This window comes from Platalea leucorodia (assembly GCF_965183815.1).
Source record: "Platalea leucorodia genome assembly, chromosome: 10".
Classification (NCBI taxonomy): domain Eukaryota; kingdom Metazoa; phylum Chordata; class Aves; order Pelecaniformes; family Threskiornithidae; genus Platalea; species Platalea leucorodia.
In genome coordinates this window covers 18,273,395-18,300,916 of record NC_138832.1, presented here as the reverse complement: position 1 = coordinate 18,300,916, position 27,522 = coordinate 18,273,395, and positions in this window count along the sequence as shown.

The following is a 27,522-nucleotide window of genomic DNA, read 5'->3' as shown; positions in this document are numbered from 1 at the left end:
ATATATTTATTGGTACCCAAGTTTCTTTATAAGACAACAACACAATGCAAAATTAGAAATATGAATTAAGATACAGTTTCTGCCTCATACATACTGCAAATAAGCATTCCAAATTGTAAAGATTCCACTTAATCTAATTAAGTATTAAAAGGGATTGCTCCACTTTATCTTGCAGAAACTAACTCACATTTTCTGTTTAGTCTACTTTCTTGTGAATACCAGAAATACTGTCTTACAAAGAACAGTACAAGCTCATCATCTGTAAAAGGCACAGTTTCTTCGTGGTGTAAAAATAAATCTGACAAAGGAATCCATTTTTTAAAAAATATGCCACTAAAGGATTAATCACTTTGCCTCATTTTTTTTCCCCACAACTAGCACAGATTTCTCTTTCTCAAGGTTCATTTCTAGCATCCCATGTAATTAAAGTCTGGGGATTGGGTTGTGTTGTGAGGTTTTTTTAAACACTATAGCAGTTTCTTGTAGTAACGTCAGCCTTGGGTGCAGACAAGAATTAATAAAACCTCAAATACTGCATTTTAATGAAAATCAGATTAGATTGGTCTCGTCTTAGGTGGGACTCGTCAACATTACACACAGAATGCCCACTGGCTGTGTCATCAATTTACCTAAGTTTCCTTCCTCTGTCCACAAGGAAAGGTCTTTCTCGATCACCCGGCAAAGCAGGAGCGCTCTGCCCGCCCAGGAAAGAATCTGCAGACAAGCTTTCAGACTCCTCTCATCGACAGTTGAAACATTGACAAGTGTTTTACCTGTCATTATGTAGAACTGTTAACATATGTTTCCATGCTACTCATAAATGCATATCTACATATACAGACTAAATTAACATAGTCTATAATAAGCCTCACTAATCCACCAGCTAAGAACAGATTGACATTTAAAATTGTCAGGAAAAGTCAATGCCTGAAAAGGATTTATCTGCAGAAGGCCAAACTTTTTCAGTTGCTCAGGATCATAATAAAAAGGCAACAAAGACTTGGGAAACCTTGGCTCAACTAAAGTCAATAGCAGAACTACAAAACCCTCAGAGGAGCCAGGATTTCATTCCTGATACTTAGGGCTGTGCCCTGAGCTAGTGTACACAAGAAGTTCACAATCCTCCGCTCTCTCCCCCTCCCTTCTCATTGCTTATTTTCCTGTTTCATAGTAGCGTAAGGCACATGCCTACGCTTAGACGTATAAATAGGCTTACTGACTTCCAGGGGCCGTTCACCTGTTTAACTACAGCAGGTACATATGTATTTTGTTCGCTTGAGGACTGCTGTCCCTTCAAGGCACGCACCTTACCATACATTCATACAACGTCCCACCGAGACCATGAAGAGTCCCACAGGGCCAATAACAAATCGCACGCGTAAGAAATACTAATGTAGTTTCCCTTCCCTGCAAAGGCCTTCAGTGCAAGGACTGCCTTTGAATTGTGTGTGCATAATACCCTGACCCAGGCCTCTACATGATGCTACAATATAAATAATTTAAAAATCCAGGCTGAGCTAATTAGACTGCGTCCTGGGGGCAGGATGTACAATGCTGTTACCCCAAGCAGTGAGAGCCAACCACGTGTGATCCAAGAACACCCCTGACTTCTCACGCTTCTTTCACTTCTGGGGTTTCTCCACCCTCCTCCTACCCCTCCCCATCCCCTACCACTTACACTAGATTTATTCCTGAAAAAGCAGTTCTTTCCATACACAGATAATACATTAGAACTGACTTACAGAAGTTTGATTTCCCAGTTAACCCCATAGCACTGAAAGAAGCTTTTGCTATTGTTTTCTGAAGTACTCAGTTTTGCTCCTTGGTACTACTATACTGCATATAGCCTTAGATTAATGTCTTTTCTACTTTTTCACTGATGAAGGAGTTGTCAAATAAACGTGCCCTTTAGCTAGCTGTCAGGGAAAAATAAAGCCTCCTGTGGCATTCAGGAAAAATAACACAGAGCAGAAAGCAGGATTTTGTATCCCAAAGTGGATAAATCTATATTAGCTGAAAGCTGACTTCCATTTGAAACAAAAAAGCAGTTCCCCACTGAAAACCTCAAGTCTTTTACAAATACATTATTATTCACAGAAGGTCCCACTATCCAGCAGTACAAACCTTAACTTCTCTGCTCCCTCCAGATTCCTTTACCCTCTGCAAAGACACAGCACAGCCTCCAACAAAAAGCAGGAGATATTTTCATGCTGAGTAGGCCCGCTGAAGCTACCACAGAAAACGATGGACTCCATGCTCCCTTCACCACCGAGAACAAAGCAGAAATGGCAGAGTGGGCAGAGCCAGCTCCTCAGCAGCTGAACCAGCTTGGTTCCTCAGCAGGTGCAACGAGCCCCAGGTGCACACAGGCCCAAGCGTGCCCAACGAGCCCCAGGTGCACAAGCCCCCAGTGAGGACACACTCAGCACTGAGTTGTTCTACGTTTGTATTTCATACCGAAGAGAAGCAGCAGAACTTGTTTTCCACTGATCAATGAAGTTTAGGAGGAGCCACAATGCAGAGCTTACAGTAGAGCCACCTAAGGAAGAATGATGAATTTTGGGAAAGGGAGTTAAGAGCACAGGGGAGCACTCCCCCATGGGCACCCTGTTTCTTGATGTTTGAGGCCAGGGCTCCAACCACTGCAGAGCCATTTCTTTGAAAATTTCCATATCCTGTACTATCCATGTATTGCTAAAATCTTCTCCTTCATCTTCCTCTGAAGATGAGAACAGCAGGAGAGTCGGGGACTTTGCTTCTGCTAATGCAGCCTGACCCAGCCACACTAGGGATCCCTAAAGTTGCAGAAACAGACCGTTCCCCAAGCAAAGAACTGCATGAGGAAGGGGAAAATGAGTTAGAGACCCTCTGTGGACTGCCGTCGGGAAGTACAATCTCAGACACTTCACGCTGGTTCTCATAATCAATAAAATTAGCTGAATATTTTTTACAACTGTGTCAATTTGAAACAATTTTGCTACTATCCAACTTGCACCATCTAGCCCTAATTAAAAAGCAATCCAGGTAACTGCAAATGAGGGGAGCAACATTTTTTTGTAGTGTATGTTCCCCAGTGAGCATAAAAATTAGCAGATGTTTTCACAATACTAGTTATTTCTTTATCTATAGCACTACTTCATTGCTGGGGGACATTCAGAATCAATCCGTGCTTTTACCAGATGTCTGCAAAGTAGTAGCTACTCCTTGATCCACTTCTTTAATGCCTCAGGATACATTCAGCATACATTTGGTAAGAGGCATTTGTATTGGTTGTACGGTTTTATGCTGATCATCATCCTGCTTGTTGTCATAAATAATAGGGTACTCTATAAGAGATGTGATTCTGGGTAGCAGGACCAAGCAACTGGAAAAGATTCTCCCTAGAACAGATTTAAACAGAGATATTGGTTAGACTGTACGTGTTTGCAAACCTATTTCTTTAGGCAAAGATTAGAAAGGCAAGGAGAATCACAAAGTCAATTTTAACTGTGAATATGCACTTTAAAAGCACATTAAATTGTATTCTTGTCTGCGGCTCATGCATTTCTTCAGTGCCCTAGAACAAGCTCAACAAGACTGAAATTTGGACGAATTATTTTAGAACTTGAAGGAAGATTTTAACTGTTGGCAGATTTTAGTGAAGTTCTTGTCTGCACTTGCATCACGCATGAACAGGAGGGAGGGAGAGAGATGGACTGAAAGGACCGTACCTTTAACTTTGTGTATCTTGAGCCCTGAGCAAAAATGTTTCCTAAACAGATTGTACAGACGTGACACTAAAGGCTTCTCCCCTGAACTCTGCTCATTTCAAATGCAAAAAAGTCTTGAGAGACTCAGCTAAAAGCATTGCTATGATAAAACATGAGAAAAAAAGTGCAAGTGGATTGAAATCTCCCAGGTTAACTAAACAATTGTGAGACAGACCCAAGTCAAGGTGTTTTTCATTAATTTGAAAACAGAAGATGCAGCTTTTGAGTAACGCTGGAAAAGTTTGGCCACTTCACTCCTTTCCACAGTCAGAAACCGAATGCAACATCTGACGCCAGCTGTGAAGCTCTGCCAGAGCCAGCGTCTAGGCTTGCTTGAGGTCAGATCGTGTGCCCAAGCCAGGAACCCTTGGGTACCGCACACAAAGGGGCTGGGGCACAGGCAGCAAAGCACTTTGAGTTCAAAGGTTATAAAGCATATACGGATTCATCAAAAGCTTCATTTCATGGAATGCCCTGGGAGACACTTGTCAGTTGCTTCTTACCTCCCTTAGAGAAAGAAGAGGGTAAAACATCCTCACGAAACCCAGAGGAAAGAACCAAAATAGCTGCTTGTGTGTGTAACTCATACATCAGCCTTTATTTTTATTTTCCAGACTGCTGAGGAGGCCGGGGACGGAGGTGAGTATATTGAGAGCCCGTCCCTTTGTGCGGCTGTGGTTCAAATTGATGGGACAGGCCTCAAAATGACAGATGGATGCCCGTAGCTATTTGATACATTCACTGAATGAATAATAAATAAAATGGCAATGCAGTGGCATTTAAAGGGCCTCTGACTCTACCACCTCCCAGAGAAACAGGCTACCCAACTTCAGATGTTTCACAACAGAAAGCTTTAAAATTCTCAAGGCCTTGTTTTACTGTTAGGACTGGGCAGAAATTGATGAAGCAGAATTTCCATTTCTGCTGTTGAGAAACGGTCCTTTTTTTGCAGGGACATCCTCACCAGGCCTTTCATGGGCTTTATAAGCCTATGAGGAAATGGTACCGCTCTGGCTGTAATTAGCCCAGAACACATGTAAATGTCTCAGACTTGTGCAATAATAAAAAGCAGCAAAGACAAGCCACAGCAGCTTCACCAAAAGCCTATGCCACTGCAACCAGCGGAAGAATTTAAATTAGATCCTTAATACATACATGTACTATCAGTGCTGCTTTTCTTCCACATGGTGTAGGAGGATGGAGCAATAACCATAAATACAGGCATTAAATGGCCTCCTTTCTATTACTAGAGGGACAAAATTATATCAGCAAGTTGGGTCTATTTAATATACATCATACTGCCTGTAATAGAGCCTGGTAAATCCTAGCCAAATATGAGCTCATTGTTCTCCTCGACTTCCCATCCCCTTAATATCAGAGCAAATATCCTACCAAAGAAGCTGCAGCTGCTGCTCCTGAGGTGGTTCATAAAAACTCATAGCAGCCTCCAATTGTAAACACAAATATGCCATTTAGTTTTGCTACAGATTTACTCCACTCCCCTACCCAAGACATTTGCTGTCATGACAAATGCCACTGTCTGATAGCAAAGTCATGGCATCTAACAAAACACAGATGTGACTTGCCAATTTCATAAAAAAAAAAAAAAACCAAAAAAAACCCCACCATATTGATGCTTGATTTCTTTTGAACATATTTAAATGAAATTTTACAAATGAGATCTTATTTAATCTACATTACTTTCATCACTAAATTGCTGCTAGCTAGGCTTGAGGTAATAGCTGTGATACACCACGATGTTCATGCTGTTCCAGTCAAATGCAGATATTTTTATAAAAATTCAGTGGTACTTTGCAAACCAGGCTAATTTAGAGGCAGAACATCATCATTTGCCTTTGCAGAAGTTGGACACTGCCTGCTCTCTATTCGTTCTTTGTTCCATGACAGAGAACAGGACATGCCAGCTGCTCCTCTGACTTGGTTACTCTCCCTTCCCTGTGTTTCGCACATCAGGAGAAAGCTGCTCTGAAGTGTGTCCCACTGCTCTCTCCAGGGAAGGCCTGCACTGAGCACTGCCGCAGAAGGCAGCAGGACCCACAGGTGACAGCGCTCCACACAGCCAGCAGGTATCTGTACCTCAGGGACGTGGCCAGGTTCATGGAGGAATCATGGGATGTATATCACAGGAAACTGGCAGCCCTAAGCAGTGATTTACAGAAGCTAAGCCTGACCTTATTCTTTGTAAAGTAATTAAATACTTATTTATGCTTTCCAAGGGAAGAGCAGGTACAGCAGTCTACTTTTGACTACATTGTCACAGTGAGTAGATGGTATATTTGGAATACAGGGAAATATGTCATGTTTCCTTTGCCAAAGCTGCTCCCAACAAGCATTTCCACCACCACCAAACAAAAATGTACGGGATATAGTATCTCTTCAAGACATCAAAGATCCCCTTATGTTCTGCCAGAAATAACTGGCTTGCTCATCTGAAAAGTAAAAGGTTATTGAGACCATAGAGCATTGTACCTCTGACAGGCTTCCTCCCAAACACAACATAAACACAAGTCCATCCAGCTTATGGCCCCTGGACAGACAGCTAGCCAGGCATCTGCAGCCAAAAGGAGATCTGTGGGTAGATATTACCCAGTGCACACAACCACAAAACTCATCCTACGCTGCCTGCACCACTTCTCCTACCAAAATCTTTTGAGATGTGCAGTCCTTAACATGCATGGTAACATGTATGCCTGCAGCACACTGTCCCCAGGAAACTCATCCTGGAAGCCAACAGATCTATAACGCATAAGGTCAGGTATTACAAACCTTATTTGGAAGAGCCATCCTTTAAGAAACTTCAACATATAAGCCCACATGACTCAATTTTTCTACAGAGAGAGAGGGCTTTGCACATGTATTTCTCTCTTTAGGAGATATCACATACAAATCACTTTGCTTTTAGTATAAGTGTATGGGCAAATTCATTTATTCTTTCTTGAGGAAGTCATCTTCTGTGCCACTGAGAATCCCAAAAGGCCAGACTAGCAGTAGCAACTGGGAAGGCAGCTAGCTGGAAATGACCTAACATCACAGGAAAACCTGCAGCACAGAAGAACCCTCTCTGTTCCTCCTTAGCCTTCCAGAAACTGTAATCCTAACGGCTTGGCTCAGCTCCTCCCAAAACCCTTCCATCAGTCCCCTTTCTGTAAAACAAATAAAACGGCCTGTCTTGGCAATATTTAGCAAAATCTTTCCTAGACATTGCATCTTGAATGAGACGAAACTATACAACTGTTTAGATAACAGAGAAAGTCCTGGCAGTGACTTAAGGCCTTATTGGGCCCTCTGCCATGAGTTACTGTGGTCCCAAATGGGATCAAGGATTTCTGCCATAGCTTCCAGCACCAGAAACCTGAACAAAGGCCATTAACATGAAAAAGGAAATCCACATCTCCACTAGAAATTCTTAGGAAAGATCCAGCACTGAAGGAGACCTCCATGTACCTTTCTGGCTTCTCTCCTGGGAAAATTTCCTCATGCTTCACCTTTAGGTCTAACCAATTCTTTATTTAACAGAAATAAATTAAATAACTCTTTAAAAAACAAGTTATCTTTTTTTTTAATCCAGAGTAACAGATCAAATGAAGGTGACGAATGTGCAGAAATCCCAGAGAAAACTCAGACATGCGTACTGATCCCAGTCCCGGTGACCAGCAGGCCAGGCCAGAAGTCTCGGTACAGTGGGGTCCTTGAAGCAGGCAGCACCCAGCAGCCCCAATGCAGCATCTGCAGTGGGACAAAGCCAGCAGCCATCCCAGCCCTGACACAGCTCCTGGGTGCCAGCCAAGACCTGTCTGGTCATGGGACTGAGACCCCTGTGCCGGCCACACTCATAGAGCCCCATTGAGCTCTGCCAACCCCTTCAAATTCACATTCGGAGGTGATATAAATAATCATACTTGCATATAGACATACCTAAAACCAGACTATGCATATGATGCATGTTTTGCACACTAATTCAATAATTGTGTTACAAATTTTCTATGGTTTGCTTCCTTTAACACAAAATCTGACCCTAAGGAATTAAAGCCCCTATAACCGAAAATGTGCAGCAGTATCTTGGGAAGCATTGCAAAAAATTGTACTGACAGCTTTTTTAAAGGTCACTATACATGACACCAAAAACTCTGCTTTGGTAGAGTGTTTGCTGCTTGATTCACTGCTAAATTAATAATCATCTCCTTCAGGGATACAAGGTCACAAAGACTACACCGGCTTTTCACTATTGGGGGGATATAATGTAGATCATTAATAACCAAGTAAGCACTTGGACCTACCTGTATAAGCCCCACTTCCAGGATCAACAGCAGCAAATCCCTATAGCTGGGAATATGGATTGGTGACAAGCAATCTCAGTGGAGGGCCCTTAAATCAAGTCCCTTTGCACCATGGTCTGAAACACATCCCAAAGCTGGTTCACCTTCAGGGCACAGCACAAACCTCATCCATCTGCTCAGACTTCTGCTGAGGGAAGGTGAGGGGACATATATATATGTTTATAACAAATTGCCGGTTTGGCTGTACTGGAGTTACTCTTAAAGGCACTGAACTAAGTGTAGCATTTTTTGTATTTAACAGAATTGTTTCCAAAATTTAAAAAAAAGACAAATACCTTGAAGAACCCTGGAGTCTAGGAAACTTAAGCCCATTGACAATAGACTCAATTTTCTGCCTACTACGAAATGAATAAGACACTTAAAAGTTCTCATTCCTATTGATTTCAGTGATGCAGTTATTTCTATGGATCTAAATGCCTAAAAAGTTTTGTAAATCAGGTCCTTTCGCTCAAGTTATATAGTTGAAGATTTTAAATTCAACTATCAGATAGCAGAAGCAGAATTTTTACGTGAAATCACCGAAATTATCTGAAGTATAACAGTTTTAATTTAAATATTAAAACAACTTTCTATATGATAATTTAAATGTTTAAACACTCTACAATGTAATTTTTTTAATTCAGAAGGAAGAAGAGCCATCTGGCATTTCAGGTAGCCCCAGGACTTCAATGGATTGTACTGAATGGTTGTTGCTGTAGCCGTGTTTTCCACAGAAAAGTAATATTTGTGGCATTTAATATCCAGATATCGAGCCTTTGTCCCTGGGAATGCAGAGTCATCTTTACTTACTCTATTATCCATGCCAGGAAGTTTTATTACTATACAAGTAGGTTTCTCAGTACTGTTGCTAAAAGATACCAAATGCGCTTCACAAATACCATGGTTTCTTCTACCAGTCATACAAAGCAGCCAGGATTATCGGTGTTTTCACACTATGACCCATTGCCCAGACAGCCCATTGGCCACAGAAGAAATGAGAGTCGGAACTTCTACCGCAGTCTGCTAAAGCCTTCAGAAAAGGATTACAGTCTTTCAGCAACAAAGTAAATGTGCATTCAGGATTGCTGGGTTTAACTCTTGGCTACAGTCAAAGCTTTGCAGGTCATAGCGACCAAAACGCTGAAAATACTGCATTTCATTTCACCTTCCTTAAAACGGGAGCAACATCTCTCTACATTACAGTCTTTCTACAATAAGCTCATTAGCTTTCTAACTTACTTTAATTAGAATTGTCAGGATTTTAATCTCACTGTACCAAAATTCAGCACTGAAGATATTCACATTCCTATTCAAACCGAGAAACTGAAAATTTCTCGTGGAAGAAAAATGTTTTGGTAATACAAAAATACCCAATAGTTGGGTTTTTTTTTAAACAAGCATAGTAATATAATATAAAAAATCAAGTGTTTATAATTTTCACATCAGAACTGTTTACTGAAATTGGCATAGCTCCACGAAATGCATGATTAAGTGGAGAAATGGTCAGATAGAAAAATTTTCAACTGCATCTGTGCACAAGAGTGAGGTAACTGAATATCAGTTACCTTCAGATGTATCAACATTCAGATGCTACGTCAGCTGAAGCCGCTCTTAAGGAAACGTAGTTGGATGGTTTGTTTTGAAGCCATTCAATAGTAGAGTTGAAAAGAGATCAGTTTCAGATCAAAACCAACCCAAAATTAAAAATTGAAAATCTTGTCAGAAAATCTGCAACATTTAGCAGAATTTAAGCTTTTGATGGAGGAAAAAATGCTTACTTTTGCAGAAAGAATATTTTTCGCAGATGCAGCATTTTCTTTCAGAAGAATTTCTCAGCGGAAGGGTCCCAGCCAACGCTGCCTTCCTGACATCCAGCCGATGATGCTTCTATAGCTGCAATAAGTATTAAAACTGTGACTCCCAGGGACTAGCAAAGGTACTGCATCTTCTTGCTCTCATTACAAAATCAAAATAAGGAATAAGAAAAGGTGGGTTTAAATTCATAGCCACTTTAAAGGTCACAGAAAGTATTATACTATTACAAGATTAGCTAATTATATTATTTATGGAACGCATTTGTTCTGGGAACAGAGATTAGACATAACTACAATTGGATGTGTCTGTGACAAATCTAGAAATTAAACAAAGCTCCCCTAAAGCCAAAGCCAAGATATTTTTTACCATAAAACCACTCTGTACATGCTGTCCTGGCAGAAAACCTCCTTTCCATTATGTGTTACCCTGTGAACTGCTACTGGTAACGCTAATAGCTCTCGGCATCATACCTATAGCTGAGCAACTAGTGGATGCTGAGATTTCAGCTGAGTCGGTATCCAGTGACAAATTCGGGCTCTGTGTATATTGAGGAGCTGCAACAAATAAATAAAATTATTCTATTTTAGCTAATTTGAGGGATTAAAGCTCCCCAAAGGACCAAGTTAGAAGCAATAGAGAGAAAAATATCAGCTTAGTTTAGGGTTAGTAAGGAATTGGCAGCTCTTGTGCCCTGGTAAAGCTTCATGTCTCCATAGTGTCAGAAGCAGATTACACACTTCTATTTGAGCTGGTTGGTGGGAAAAGCTGTCATAATTTCAGGTTTCTTCTGGTTTCTAACTGAACACTTCTAATCGTTGATATTCATGAAGTGGGGGAGCGTCCAACTATATAAGCAATATGACACAAGATTCCGATTACCTGTGGTTGGGTCACCAAAGCATTCAGGATCTTTGGCAGTAGATGCAAAAGTTTACATAAAAATGTCATGGCTTGTGTCAGAAAAGCGTCTTCTGCTAGATTTCCTCTCTTTACATAATTTAACTTCAAAGCATTTTAAAGGCCAAGCTTGTCAAAAGAGGTTGATTTTAAAGGTTGAGGGAGGAGAGGTTGATTTTGCAACAAAAAAAATTACAGCTATAATTAGGCATTACGCTAAGCCCATTCTTGCTCACGCTGACTGATAAAAAGTCATTAATGATTGTTGGAGGACTGAGTACTCCAAAGGGATCTAATGAAGGATCAGCTCTATGTAATGGGGGAGATAAAAGTATACTAAGCAGCCCAGAATATTAAGGACAACTCAGAAGAATTCCTCCACAGAAGGTCAAGTATAAAAGCAACATGATGTGTCTAAACCTAGTTAGTCCCTGAACAGTACCTTCGCTTCCTTGCAGCACATGTAGTCATTTACACTGGGCAGAAGGGATACACCATGGCAACTGCTGTATCTATGTTTTATACTCTTTTTCACAGGCATTATCAAAAAAGTAGAAAATCATGCAGGACCATACCCAAATACCAAATCTTTAGGACTTGCCAGGTTAAAAAAAAAAAAAAATATTAAAAAAAGACCAAGAAAAGTATTCTTAAGCTTAATCAGCAACTGAGGAAGAAGCTATTGCGACTCTGCCCCACAGAGCTCTCCACTCAGCCTGCAACACTGCTCCGAAGAGGGATCAATCGCCAGCAGTTGCCTTTCAGATCGCATCCCACAAGAGAAGGTGGCCAGAACAGATGCCACTTCCCTCCACATGCAGCAAGACTAGTGTCACTCTTTAACCAATCTTTAGCTCTCTCCAGTAAAATTCAAGTTTAAGATCCTGGCAAATCCTGGTCACCTTAAAAAAATTCATATGTAGCCTGGGGAAAAACAATAGTTGCAATGTGTTGATCACTCTGCCATAACCTCTGCCACATCCTACCCCCCTTTGTGCCACTCTGGTGGTCCGTTACCCAGAGAGGAAACTTTTTTTGGCTGCGAGACAGACGGACTCTGGCTGCCCTGCAGGTGAGAGATGTTGTTGGGACCAAAACAGTGCTAACCTGTACTTGGATGTAGAGCCAAGCACAAAGAATTCAGGATTCTAATGTCTGTATTTCTCCCCAAACTCAATTCCAACACATATAACTGTAGAGCAGAAAATCTGGCAAATGGGGCCTGCTTATAATACACTTCCTTTACATTAATGAGATCTGTGTCACCTACCACCTTCTCCCCTACAACACACACATTTTCTTCATTGTTTCCATTCTGAGCCAAAACAGTTGAAGTCTGAGCGTGTTGCTTAGCAATACAGGAATGGAATAAGGTACGCTTAAAGTCGTCCTCCTCTGCTAGGTGTCCTGTAGCGGCCATTACTAGACAAAAATTGACTTTTCCATTATCTTCTTATTGTTTCCATAGCAGTTTCGCCCCTGTTCCCATGGCATTTGCTTTAGCTTCCCCCCCACCCCAATATTCTCACATTAACCTTTTCTTAGACACAGCATCAACTCTCACCCCTCTCATATATCTAATACATTTCTCAGCTGTAGGCTTTTTGATGAGAATTTTCCACCTCATTCTCAGATGAACTAAATTCATTACAGATTTAAGCAAACAAATCCTGAATGTTGCAGGACAATATCTGCAGGAGAAATAACCTCTGAGTAAGTAAAATACTTCCTTTATCTCTTTTAGCCAATGTTCAATTGACTTTCTGGTGAAAACCTGCCAAACAAAAAGAAAAATAAAAGGTGACTGAATCCCGTTTTTGCAGCTCAGAAACCAAAAAAGCTTTCTTTCTGAGCAAAATCCCTGACTGTTAATTTCAAAGGCGTACAAAAATGAAAGCCGCATTGTGCTCTCTCTCCATTTTGGTGCCTGATATTCAAATAAGGTTCACAACAAAATTAACAGTACATGCAGGAGTCCCTTAGACTAATCTTTCCCATACAGCATTAGCTTCCTGAGACCTCTCTCTGAGGACTGGGGGTGAATCTTTCAGGCTCATTTCTTGAGGAAAGCCACGCTGTACGTCTGTCGAGATCTTGCCTTGTTCTCTCTGAAAGAAGCAATGAGAATTTGTACGACTGGTGTTCTGAGGTTTGTTACCAAGTGTAGGTACAGAAAAAAAGCTATACCTTAGCGGCAGGTAAATCACATAATGCCTTAGTGTACTACTTCTCACTCCATCATCAGAAAACAGACTGAAGAGTTTTGTTTGTGCATTCAGGCTGCAAGCCTTCTTAGGTTTCTGTTCTGGTGCTTATTAGATTTGTGGTGTCAATAATCGTGTTAGTGCAAATGGTTAAGGGACAGTTTCCCCAAGAAAGATCACTGCTCAGGAAGGAATTATCCTTATCTAATTACAGTTTATGCTGCTGCTGGACATTCCCTTTGCTCTGCTGTCTGTCCACTGTCATCTTGTTTTAAAACTCACTGACTATGCTTTAGGCATTGGATCGGGTATTTGGAAATCAAGGCTCCATTTATGAGTGTGACAGCCTATGGTCAGTCAAACAGGTGTGTTGCAGACCAGCCACGGAGACAGCGGGTGGTGAACACATCAGTTCCTCTCGGGGGAAGTTGGGAGCCGTAAGTACCTTTCCCTTTCCTGGCTCTTTGTCCTGCTTTGTCCTGCAATGAGCTGCAATCTGCTGGAAAACACAGCCTGCACAGAGCCTCGTTCCACACAGTGTGATTCTGCATGGAGGCAAAGCCCGTAGCAGGTCTCAGGCCATGCAGTCTCCACAGCAAGGACGGGTTTCGCTGTATGTATGTGTACATAGGCACAGTGCCTAGAACAGTACATTCTTTGTACAAAGTGGGTGTCAATGCAGTGTTTTGCAGCAAACGCTGATGACAGCTAATGAGTGTGTGGAGCAGTCTGGGGATGCAGCAGAGCCTGCTTCAGCAGCACAGTGAATAGTATCAGAGGGACCAGTAAAGAAACACAGCCCTCTGCAACTATAGCCACACAGACAATCTGAACAACGCAGTGTGCTATAGCAAGATCCTTCTGTGCAGACTCCTGCAGCAGCTTTAATTGCAGTTGCTTTAAATTTGTAAAGAGCCTGGAGGCTTGAGGTCCCGCTCATTAACGTTTTGGCAAAATCTCCCAGTCCTGGGCTACTTCCAAAACACACATCTCCGGCAGATCAGGCTCTTAGCCTATATTCACCTTGACTCTAACCAAGAAAATAATTATATAAGATTTATTTTTTTATATTGCAGGCATGACACTTATATCTAAACATTTTGCAGCTTGAGGTATGTTTTCATAAATGCATCAATCATCCAAAGATTTTTGTCCAAGGAGTTTTCCGGAAATTACAATGAGCATCAAAGATCACACTATTCAACAGAAATCATTTTAATATTAAAGTCTTATAAATTCCTCAATGAGTAGTACTGCCTAGATTAAAACCAAAACCCAGATGAAAAAAATGTATTTACTTATTTATTTCAGAAGACAGAACGTGGAGAGCTGCCTCCTTCTGAAAGCACTGGTTATCTGAGAACAAGCCGGTCTGGGCTTTGAGGTTCTGCATCACACAAAGCTACAACACCCCGAAGCACCAGGGCTCAGCGCACCTGAGCCATCTACCTAAAGAAACAGAACCAATAGGCCGGGATCTCCTGCCCGCTCCATCTGTAATCCCACCAGCTACATTGCCTGACTCCTGAGGGGCACATTTATGAGGCGAGAGTCAGATGCCCATCTTTTTCTTTGACTTATTTTAAAAACCTCTCCTTTTTTCTTATTCCGTAAGATGCTTGTTTCTCCCTACAACTCTTCTAGTCATCGCTGTTGCAAATTTTACTTTTCAACTCTTGATTTGTATTTTTCTTCCATCCACGACATAGCTTCTGTATCTCCAAATCACCATTAAAAGTGTATGGTCAATGTTTCTAAGCAGAAAAGATCAGCCAACAAGGGAGATGGCTTCACTATCCATAACACATGCTCTGGCACCTATGTCGTTTATGCATCTGCTTAACCAAACAAGACAAGCTTCAACACAGAAGATGGGGAAGGACATGATATAACAGAAAAGTATTTTAATTAAGCTACAAAAAGCTTGCTGTATGATCACTTTCTGTAAGGCTGATGTTAACATCCCTGTTCAGTCAGATGTGGCTGAAGGACAGCACTGCTGCCTGTGTAATTGCAACTGCAAGCTCTGGGAATATCAAGAGCAGGTAACAGTTGCCCCAAGGTCTAATGCTGCATTTTGCCTCATTTTAGAAGGACTCTTTTTTGCAGCTACACTGGAGCCTCACCATAATACACATGTAGGGGTAGATGCAGGGTCACAGCAAACTCAGGCTTCTGCTCCCTGGAATTTACCTTAGATTTCAGTTTCTCCTTTTATCCAAAGTTTTGTTGGTTTTTTTTGTTTGCTTGTTTGGTTTTTTAAGGACAACAGAGCCCATATGAAGGTGAAATGAAAAGTTGGTGCAGAACTTTGTCCAGCTGCAGGAAAAAATGAATATTCGGATGCCTTCCCTATATGTAAAAAGGGAACTACTGCTGAAACCTTGCTAATATCACTAGATCCAGAATAAAATCTTAAGTGTCCCTATGGTATTTCAGAGGAATAAAAGGATAAAATGAACAGTTTGCAAGCGAATTCTCCATATGTTACAGAGTATTTGTCCAGATTTAGACTATGATCTTCAGGGAGGCTAAGGAGAGATGGGTTCCCAAATCCCATTGAAAAGCAATGAAAATTTACCTTTTAAGGGAATTCAGATTCAGATTCAATTTTTTATTTCTACATTTCATCCTTTTAGTACTTGACATTCATAAAATTAGTGAAAATATCTAAAAAGTTGTTTTAGTCAAACAGTTAGAATTCCAATGGCGTATTCAAAAGAATTATATTATCACAAGTACTACCCTGGTGAAAGGGAAATAGGAAAATAACAATAAAATCTGGACTTTCCATGTGTAAAGTGAATGGAAAATAAACTAGCTATTAACATGTTACTAATTCTAAAACATTAGTGATAGCTACTAGAAGTTAAAGCAATGACCTATGAGTGGCCAATAGGTTAAATACAGTACAACAGAACTTGAAAACATAAAAGGAAAAGAGAATTCTAGATGAGGGGAAAAATCCATTACTTGGAGAAGACTCTTTTTTTTTCAATCAATGTAGAAAAATTGAGCAGATGTTTCTGGTTTGTACTTGATGGATAATATGGTGAATGAAAGGAAAAAAAAAAAAAAAGGAATTTTCCTGAAGACACAAAGGAGCCAGCCCAAGCTACTGCTGTTTCCAAATTAACAGGCCCAGGTATTGAGCAGAGAGCTGAAGATCTCTCTGAACCACCGAGGTCTACTTTTAGCATGTCTCAGAAAGGAGGAAAATTTTAAAGGGAGGTAGGACTGCCAGCTTATTTTGTGTATGTAAAAGGGTAAGGGGAATGCAGAAAGGGCAACAGTGACTAGACATCTTACAGATTAACAGATGGTATAAGCCTATATATATTTACTGCCAGTTAACTGCTGTAAGTAAAATACATTTTAATACAGCACTTTGCCATGTAATACATTTGGAGACAAGTCATGGTGTTCAATCAAAAACAGAGGCACAGAGAAAAGCTTAGGGACCATCACAGGTAATTGCCTCCAGATGATTTCCCAATAGTCTGCAGTGGCAGAAAGGACTAATACATCCCTGAATGTTTAAACAGAAGACAACTGAAGAACAAAGTCAGTATCACCTCTAAGCCCAACATCGGTGAAACTGTTATTAGGCTGTTGTTTCCAGTCTAATTCAAGGAAGATGCGAAAAAGTGATGAGCAGTTTAAAGGAGAGCCACAAATGGGATTCACTAGCTGGGAAACCTGCCTTACAATGCAGGGCTTAAGGCATTAAATATATTTAGCTCAAGAAAAGCTTCAGCTGTAACTTGGTCACTGTACATACAGGTGAGAGAGATAGCTGTGGAGGCAGCTTTTCAAAGTTGTTGACAAAGGAAAAACAAGACCAAACAGATGGGAGCTGAAGTCATTTCAATCTGGAATAAGAAATCATTTACCATCACAGAGGCTATTTAAACACTGGAACAATTTTTCATTGAAGGTGATAGATTTCTCCCAGTGTAAGCCTTTAAAATGAGATGAAACACTTTTTAAAATACGTTCTTTAAACCATACATGATTTGAAGTGCTGCACAAGATTCACCCTCAATAGCCTGGAGGAATTACACTTCCCCTGCACTGACTTCAGTTTCTGCATATTACTTGCAGCTTTGCATGAGGATATCTTACCTATTTAAACATTATATCACAAGGCCAATGCAGACTCTTGAAAGGTTGAGGAATGATTTCTCTTCATCCCTCTTATGGCTCTACAAGATATTGGTGAGATCGGGATATTTTTTCTTTCCAAGTTCTGAAATTTCGAAAATTGTCTACAGCTAGAGCAAAGACTGCATATGAGGTTACTCAGCACTCTAACATGGTGCTGAGAAGCACCAATGTTTCTGTTTCAAGATTAAAATGCCCAGCAAATCTGAAGTCAGATATTTAACCTCAGCAGATAAAAATTTTACCTCGTTATTTTAGCTCAGCAGCTGCTTTAGAGCTTTTTGCCTACTCTGCAGCTTTGGTTCCTAGAATTATTTAGGCAAATTTCCCCTAATCAAGTCCTTACTAGTTAACAGAGTTGGTGTTCTGGGGACAACTCAACCTCTTCTAATTTCTTCTTTCAGTACACAAGCTGGAAAACAAAATGCTCAAATTAACCAAGTCACCAAGGTCAATTCAAGCGTACTTTGGTGAAATGTAAGGAAAACATCACATAAAAAACAGGAGGGGTGGGGGAAAAGATACATAGGTCCTTTCTGCTCTGAAACTGCAAAATAAAGATGCCCATACAGAGCCCTGAAGGTTTATGCACACATATAAAATGCATCTTTACAAATAATAGGAAAAAGACAAATCTTTTGACCCAGCACCTCTGTGAGCCTTACTGGAAATGCCATGAGAACGAGCATTCCATCAGCGCCGACACTGAAATGCTGTAATTATGCACTTTCAGCATGTTACTGTGTTTTGACAAAATTTAAGTTGATGGCACCAAGGACATTTCTACCACTCAAAATAGTTACTAAAATAATCTTGCGTAACACAAACCACTGGAAATACAGTCCATAAACTGGCTTCTCAAACAAGCTTAAAATGATCTTTTACCCTCGCCTTTCACCAGATGAAAAAAGGAAGAAAAGACACAGTGCAGCTGGTCACTGAGACGTCTGCAGCATTTGACAACCTGGGCCAAAATCTACTTTCATTTGCATGGCTAAATAAGTGCAGTAGTCCTTACCCCAAATCTCAGATGACTCCCCTAAAGCCGCTGCAGTGTGAAAGGTTAACAATTGGAGATATATTTTCTTGACTCAAGCAGAAAAAAAGGAGGGAAACAAGGAATGTCAGAGATGGAAACTGCATACACTTTATACATATTCAGTGAATCCTATTTACAAAAAACACTTCAGCTGCTACTCTCTATGTTTAAATACTCTATGACTGGAGAAAGTCAATACCTTTCTGCTTATCTCGTTCTTATTTATAACAGCTTATTACATTTTAATTAGTCCAATTGTTCTATTGGATTTCCAGGCAAAATGCGCTAAAAGCCCATGTAAGCAATACATATTTTACTAATGAACTGTGATCTACCACACTACCATTGGATTCTAGATAGCAGGTTTACTTCCAGATTTTCTGTGCTCAGTAACATTTCCTGCTTATTAATAATAAATATCCTAAACTACCTGCAGACACCATTAGAAACCGTGATTTTCCCCAACCAGCTCTTCCTCCAATGACAGCCAATGCAACTAACTACAAATGCCAATCATGAGAAGTAAAGAGAGAGGGAAAGCAGAACAAGCATAAGCAAGTCAGAAGCATCAACATCTGCAATTAATATGAAGGAAGGAAAACTGTGCAAAAACTATTACAGGATCTAAGCTGAAGTACAGTGAAACCAACAGAAGTCTTTCAACCTACTTCGAGGTCAGATGCTATCACACCAGTTCTAATCCGAGTCCAGGGCTAAACAAAATTCCCAATTCAAACACACCTATATCATGTACAGTGGTAGCATATAGTACCCACCTGTCAACGCCATGTGCACCTCTCATCTTTGAAGACTGTGCTTCTGCATGGTTGGTATTTACAATATGAAAATAACCAAGGGTTGGAAACCCAATCGTATGCCACGGGGAAGGAAACTTAACTCCTTAAGTTTTCATAGCAAAGGGGAAGTAAATATACTTTTCTAGTAAGAACATCAATATCAGGCTACAGCAAACTAAAGGGAAAATCCCACAACTAATGCTTTGATGGCTCCCAAATACCTGTCTAGATAATCCAGTCACATATGTTTGAAATAACCTACAGAAGAACTTATTTACGAGCACATAACATAATGAGTTCAGCCCTGTGTCTGCTGTGGAGCTGTGATACAGTTAAAAACTACAACTCTATTCCTGCTGGATAATCTGCTTCTTCATAACATGTTCTGTTAGCATCAGCTTCCTTTTTAAAAGTCACTGCTCTTGTTTCCCACTGCTGAAATTCCAAATACCCAGGATTGTATCTCTGTTTAGTGACCTACCCCACAAATGTGTTACTAAGCTTAATTAGTTAATGTTTGTTCATTGCTATATAAATTCTAAGCAGTGCTTTTAAGACTGGTGTGAAAGTTGTAATTTGCTGGCTAATACCAAATTTCTGCAAGAGTTGTTACATATGCAAAAGACATTCTGCTCTCTACTCCCAGATCCGTGGTTGTCACAGTGATTAAAACTCCATGTTTCCTAAACAATTAACTAACATAGTCTATTAAATCTCATTTTATTACTTTGAATGGATTGAGATGGTACAATAATCCAGCTCGGAAGCAAGACAGAATTTACATATCTCTTTCAGAAAATAGATGAGACATAAAATGAACGACATGGTGGATAAAACCAAATCCTAGCGTGTTCTCAGTCTGTTTTGCATTTGATTTTCTCTGCTGTACTATAAACAAGTTTTAGCTGTGATAGACTCAGATTATGTAGAAACCAAAGAGAGAGAAAGCTCTCTAGGCTACCAAAACAATTCACTTCAAACAGAACGAACACATCACTCAGTATGTTTTGACAAATTTAAATGTGCTATCAGCTCAAATGTTTGTTGTCTTTGACTAGTACTGCTGGAGACAGTACTGCATATTGTGTGTCCCATGCTGCAACTTAAATTCAATTTTGTGATTTGGAAAGTTTTTCTGTTAGTGTTTCAAATGGAATATATGACCTGCAATTCATTTATATTTCCTATGTAATTAGTAGCTGGCAAGTAAAACAAATTAGGTGCTTGATAAACACACACAATTATATTTTCAAAGCAGTTGTATTTATGCTTGGAAGGAAGGACAGTTTTATGAATATGTAATCAAGGATGTAAAATTGGAAAGAAAACAAAATAGAGCATAGTTAATTTGGTGGTAGCGACAAATTAACACTATGCCAAGCCCCCTGCACATGCACTGCCCTGATAAACTTGTTATTGGCAAAGGTTCACTCTAAGAGGAGCTTGGTAATCCTTCTTCTGCATTTGCTCTTCTTTATTACTCCTTTGAGAAAATATTGTTTATAAAATAAAGATCTGCACAAGCAAAGATAACAAAGTCCCCATTTCCTGCCTAACCTGTTTAATAGCTAACAAGGTGGGAATATATAGCTCTTTCTATTTCCTTTATATATTTGGCTACAGGTGTGTGCTGCACACCAGTGATTACCAAGCATTCATGAGCAGCTGTGCCTCCAAATGAAAGATGAAACTGAACTGAAAGTTTGTTTGAAATGGAAGCAAAAACCTGGCAGATGGCAGCGTCCAGAAATAGCACCACTGAAACTGAATTTTTTGTGCAGCTCCTGCTCCAGAGCACTGGTGAGAACAGGGGGGAGGACGACTCAGCAACGATCTACAGGGGTAAAAGGGGAAAAATAAAAAGTAAAGGCAGTTTTAGGGGGAAGGAAACCCACAGAGGGGATGAGAAGAGGAAAATTAGCTTCAGATGTCAACACCTAAAAAAAGAACAGAAACTTAAAGAAGGATCTATTAGCAAAAGGAAAGGATTACGAGTATCTATGAGCTGGGTTTATTCCTCGAGCAAAAGAAAAACTAGTGGAAGCATATGGAAAAAAGAATCATTTAGAGAAAGGAGATGAAAACTGACCAGCTGTCAGGATCAAGCAAAGAAAAATTTAAATCTTAATAAGTTTATCTTAATATACTTTCGATATATTGTGGAAAGTCACACTTTCTTTGATATATTGTGGAAAGTCATTATGCTGAAACCGATGTACATCTCAGCTTTCAAAGCAATGTGGGGTTAAAGGCATATGCCAAAAGGAACACTCAATAGATTCATTTTAGGTATTTTGCAAGAGAAAACTGTGACCTTTATTTTTATTTTATTTTTTTTTTAGCAAACTAATATGAAAATGAGGAGAGGAGGAATCCCAAACAGAACATGCAGCTTTGTTAGGTAACTCTGTGAATGACGGAGCACAGCAAACCACAATATCCAGGCAAAAACACGTCTCCAGAAGTGTGTTTCCACTTGTGCGCAGGCTGCACACACTCGGGGGTGGGCTCCGGGACTGAGGCTGCACGTTCGGCTGCCGCAAGCTGCGTGTCTGCCGCAGACACCGAGCAGGCACTCGTGGCGAGTGGCTCCGCAGTGCGCTCCATGTGGTTTTCACCAAGGTGGAGCTTTTGGGGTTGCAGTGCCACTAGCAGAACCCGTGTTTCCCTTACACAATCCTGTTTATGGCTGACTACAACTTTGTGTAATTATTTGAGCTGAAATTTCCCAGAAATGGCCTAAAGCTGAATTTGAGAGGAAATGCCACCAAAAAGTGGCTCAGCCTTTGGCCATTCCCCATTGGACTGACACTACACCCTCCCTCCAGTGATGGCAACGCCTCTGAATATCACAGTGGTCTTGTAAGAGCAATTCATCTTTATCAGGGATATCGGCTTTTGCCTTTGACATATTCATGCATAGCTCCACTCTGCAAGGCCTAAGTCATTCTCAATAAGAAGGTCTGAAAGCGTCTAAATCACATTTCAAAATGGGACTTTGCCCAGGAAAGTCACAGAAATCTTCAGAAAAAGCACATAACCACTTCCAGTTTGATTGATTAGCATTAAACGAATCCTATCGCTGCTTTCTAAGTAAGGAGGCCAGAAGAAATGAGCTGCTCTCCATTCACTGTGCAACACACAAGGTGGAAAAATATCGTGTGACAGAGTAATTAGAAACTGTAAATTAAGATCCCATCTGGATGTAGGAGTAACCTAAAACTTGAACGTTCCACTTTAGAAATGTCTTTTTCATTTAATATTGTCTTTTGGCTGCAACTGATGTCAGACCATTCAGTAGTCTGAAATCAGCAAAACCATAGGGCAGATTATTCTGATGACTTTAAGAGATCTCTAATCGCGCTGCTGCTATTCTGCATCTCGTTGTTTAGGGAAAGCTGGCAACCTTGCCTCCCTGACAAAAATTGTTACAGATGATTCAGACGAGTTGCTCATGACAACCACTTTGTAAAAATCTTCTAATATGAGTCACTTTATGATGATTCATTTACTTTTTCATCATTTTAAAACAAACTTCCCTGTATGAAAAAGTTGAAAGGCCTTGTTGAAGAGACAATTTGCAGTTGCAAAGCTCTGGTTTTTATTAGAGAGAGAATTGCTGCTTTGCCAAAACAAAGCTCTTCTCAGCAATTTTCATCTATTTCTAGCCTTGTAAACCAAGCCTAATCTGAGTGCAATGTTGAAAACCGTGACATCAGATATTCTGCAGCATGGGTGGGTTACTAGGCGACGCTGCAAAGTTCTGCAATATTATCCAAAATCCCAAGCTTTCCCAAAACTACAATCATTATATTGTATTCACCCATCAAATAAATGTCTGGTGCAATGAAGTAAAAAAACTTGTGAAAAGTTTCTTTTTCCCATCAACAGATTTTCTTTAAATGTTAATTCTACACATCTTAAATCGCAACTGATGTTTTGCTAAGGAACTGTAGGGTAACCGCTTTACAAAATTGGGAGCTATTGAGACCTATTGATCAGGGTTTTCTATATTAGACTTGAGGTCTATTATTTTTTTTTAAATGTCCCCAGAAGACCAGAATTCTGACCAGTCCTTAAGAGAGAGCTACATTGGAAGTGACACACACATATACCTACAAAAAAAAATATTGTCTTAATATATTTAACCAATCATAGCAGCTATGTGGAAAAGTTGGCAAACTTATAACCAAGGGAATCCCCCTAATACTGGGAAATTTCACTCATGTTTCAACTCCCTGAGAGCCACCGTCTATGATTCCCACATGAATAGTCATACACAGGTTAGCAGAATTCTGTAGGGACCAAAACCAAAGAAAGTTGTCTTCATTGCTGCTATACTAATGGACTTCTGAGTCAATAGCATGGATTAACGGGCCTCTGCTAAATACGGAGAAGCTAAACAGACAGCCCTAGGTTGAGGGAGGAAATTAAATTACTCCTTACAGTCAATTAACAATAGGAGTGTGACAGGAACACCAAAACCAAGGGAATATAAAGTCAAATTTGAAACTACTTCCTCATCAAACGCTGCTTTCCCAAAGGATATGTGATTGCAAAACAGCAGAAGATTTTACAAATTGGGCATGCTTTGCTCTGCAGTTGCTAGGTCTCTGGAGGGAACTGAGGATATTCTTTCAGGAACCCAGATTTTGTATATCACATTTGTAGGTTAGAACTGTGATGCCTGGGTAGAAGAGCCTGAGACTTCTGAAGAGGCCAAAAGAAATGAGCTATGCAAATGTCATTCAGAAAAATCTTTTTTTCTTTTATATATTGTTATTATAAAACAATGATCTAGTAGCCCAGGACTGGGAGATTTTGCCAAAATGTTATTATAAAACAAATAAATAACCCAATGTTGTGCAATGTGCAGATCTGTACAATCAGTCATTCCAAACGGATGATCGCACAACCTAGAAAGGGCAAAATCCCTGTCTTCCATTTTACATAAATTAGTGTTTTGTATTTATCCAGTAAAGCAAGACTGAGTAATGTATTATTATAATAAACTTGTGGAGAAGCTCTGGAGTAAACTCTCTCCCTTGTTATATTTGTGCCATTCTAGTGGCTTCACAGTATTTTCCATGTGTCCGCATTTTCTCAGAAATTTCGATTTCAACTCTTTTGTGATATTTTATTAAGAAAGCAGAGTTTTCTCCACATTCCCACAGGGCCCGAACTCTAAGCTTCAGTAAAATTCTCCAAGTCTCCCTCTACTAAAAGCAGTAAGTCACACTTCCACACTGTACCTATTTAGGAAAGAAATGTACAGAAAACCTGGTACTTGTGAGTGATGTGAAAGAAGAGCATTAGCACATGGTTCTGGAGATCTTTCTGGCAAAACTGTTCAGCTATTCCATAATAGCTATTAAAGGCGAGTACTGTTCTTTCTTGTTTGAAAAATATTCTCAACTAGAGCTTGCTTTCTGCCTCCAGCAGCGTGTTTCCCCTCAAGCCTGTTGATACAAAGTGCTGTCTATGAATATGCTATTTTTCTTGGTATCTGCAATACCCATGCTAACGGCCTGAAGCAAAAGGAAGAAAAGATGATGAAGGTGTTTCAAACGTTCTCCCTAATGGTCAGAAAAACCAAGCAACAGAAGAACACAGCACTGACTAATAAATGGAACAAGGTAGACACCCATGAATACAATGACACACGTAGGTAACTTTACCTGGCCCACTGATATGCGCTAGCATTAATCAAAAGCAGAATTTTATACCTCTTTAAGTTCATTTCTGATTTCACTTACACCAAAAATATAGGCATTCTTGTTGTTCATGCAATGCCTCTCCAAATCTTTAACAAATTCAGCCACAATCAGCTTCCTGTCAAAACCAAAAATGTTTACATCATAAGTTTTTTCTACCTCTTCTTTTCTCCCTCCCTAAGCCATCAGTCTCCTGCCTCCCAGATGTAGCTGGTGCAATATCTATAAGCTCCAGCCCTAGGTTGTAGGGTAGCCAAAAATTTAGGTATTGTTCGAGAGCAGTAATGCTCTCATAACTTAACAAAACCCTTTGCGAACACTCTCCTTTATTTTGTGTCATGCATCTATTTATCAGTGAGATACCTAAAGATAAGATACCTTAAGAGATACCTAAAAAAAACCTCCATACATAAAAACACATTTCAACTTTCTGTTTGCTCGGACATACTTTATTGGCCACGTAATAAAAGTTCTAGGCAGAGCCTAAAAAGTGCAATGGGAATTAACTCCGTGTGCATTGATTGCTAATCTAAAATATGTCTTTTTTCACCCTGTATAATAATTCTAAAAGACAATTTCAAAATACTGTACTTTATTACTATGCCCCTCAGTTCCTTACAATTTTATTCTTTGAGTATCGTCAGAGTCACATCTGGGTTGTTGAACGACCAACCTGTAGGATTCTAGCAGCCAAATTCACATTTAAGATTTCTGTCAACAGCCGAGGCTCACCCATTGTAGGGTACACACTGAAATCAGCATATACGACTGAAACGCGCTGCTAATGTGCGTGACTGCAATCCAGTGTATAAGCTGTGACACCCTTAAACTTCCTAAACTCCCAAATTTAACAGAATTTTTAATTTCCTCTTCTGAGTATTGATAAATCAGTATCTGTTACACTATCTGCTGACCTGCTGCACTATCCCAATTACCCACAGCTACTCCACACCTGATGGTAGCATTCTTATCTGCTGCTAACACAACACAGTAGTACATTAATTTCACCTCTAGACAATTAACCCCCTGTCTGAATCATTTTTGCCAGATTGAAATTTCTCAGGGACTCAAAATATTTTATTAAAGGTTTCACAGGCTAAATGCTAACAGCCCTAATTCTCTTTTTTGTTGAGTTCCCCCAGGGAGGAATAGAAGAGTCAATTCAGCTGACTAGCCTTTGTTTTCAGAAGCTGACGATATCAAAGAGGGCTGTAGATAGTGGATATAATCCTACAATACGAGATGTTTTGATGTTCAGCTCTAAGTGAAGTGGATGCCTAAGTTATTAGTGTACGTAATAGTTGCCCCTTGCATTGAACTGTGTAATTAATACAGAAATATGAACTCACTAAGTTAAAAGTTAAATAGCACCAGCATAAAGCTTGATATTAATGTCGCTTTCATTAAATATCAAGAGGAAGAAAAAGCATATTGAGATCCTTTGATTCTCTTCAACTACTATTATTCTCTCAGTGTCTTGCAGTAGAGTATTACTAGCGTATATGATATGGTACGCACTGGATTTGCTATCCTTCTATTATACACTTTAATATATTTCAATTAATGTGATAATCATCTAATTTACTTCACAGTAGTTTTATAAATAGCAATACTGTCTGATAGATCCGCAGAAGATCTGGTGGAAATTATCTCAAACTGTGTGAATTCTCTTGCAATATACAGGCAAAGCCATGCCATATATGCAAACGTCTTGCAAATCCCATCCGAAACCACTCTGAAAATAGAAACTTATATTTTGTTACAACACTTTCGTAGTGTAATAAGTTCACTTGCCTAATTCATTAAAAAATGTCTTATCCAACATCCTGAAATTAGTGCCTTAGAGAATTTGAACAATTCATCGAGAGCCACAATGAAAATCTACTTGGACACCAAACTTTGCATATTCAGTATTGGGAAGGGAAATAGATTCATGGGTGAAAGATCATTTCTCATGAAAAATGCCCTGAAAGAAGAATGAACCTTTTCTGAACATCATTCATTATTCTCTAAATTTGGGGCTGGCAGCACCAGCAGCCTAACTAGATTCACATCAGAACCTGAATTCGTTGAGACCTCTTCACAGAAAACTAGCGAGAAGCCAATGGGATGGCGATCAGGATCAGATTCTGTGTATTAAATTGCAGGACACAATACTCAAACATACATGAAGATACAAGACAACTGAGATAGCAATCTGCCTCCCTCTAACCACCCGGGCAGTACGGTGCAATGGGAGCATCTGCAAAACATAACTGACTCACCTGGGCATCTTAAAGGTACAACTCCCCAGAGGATGAAGGCTGTCACTGAAGACTAGTCTGGCAGAGTCAAAGACACTTTTATTCCATCAGTATTGTCAAGGATTTGCGAGTTTGTTTTTAACAGAATCCTTGAAAACTCAGATAATAAAGGGAACAAATCTAAAAATCTATCAGCTATATAAAATATTACACAACACCTGTATGTAAATCTAAACACAATCAGAACACAACATCTAAAATATAATATGTAAGCAGTCATACAGTAACAGATTACAGCATTACGGGTGAGAGCTCCAGTGAGCCAGCTCTTGGAGGTGGGCAGGAGGACTGGAAGGTAACAGGCAGACAGATTCACTGGGAAGAACGGATGAGGAAGGATCTGCCTCTAATACACCAGTTTGATGAATATCTTGTACTAAAGCAACTTTAGAAAATTTACCACAGTAGAGAAAAATATTGCAACTTTTAAATGGATTGTACTAAATGTCAAATGCAATGACTGCGTTTTAATGCACAAATGTTTAATTAGACCTACCTTGCTT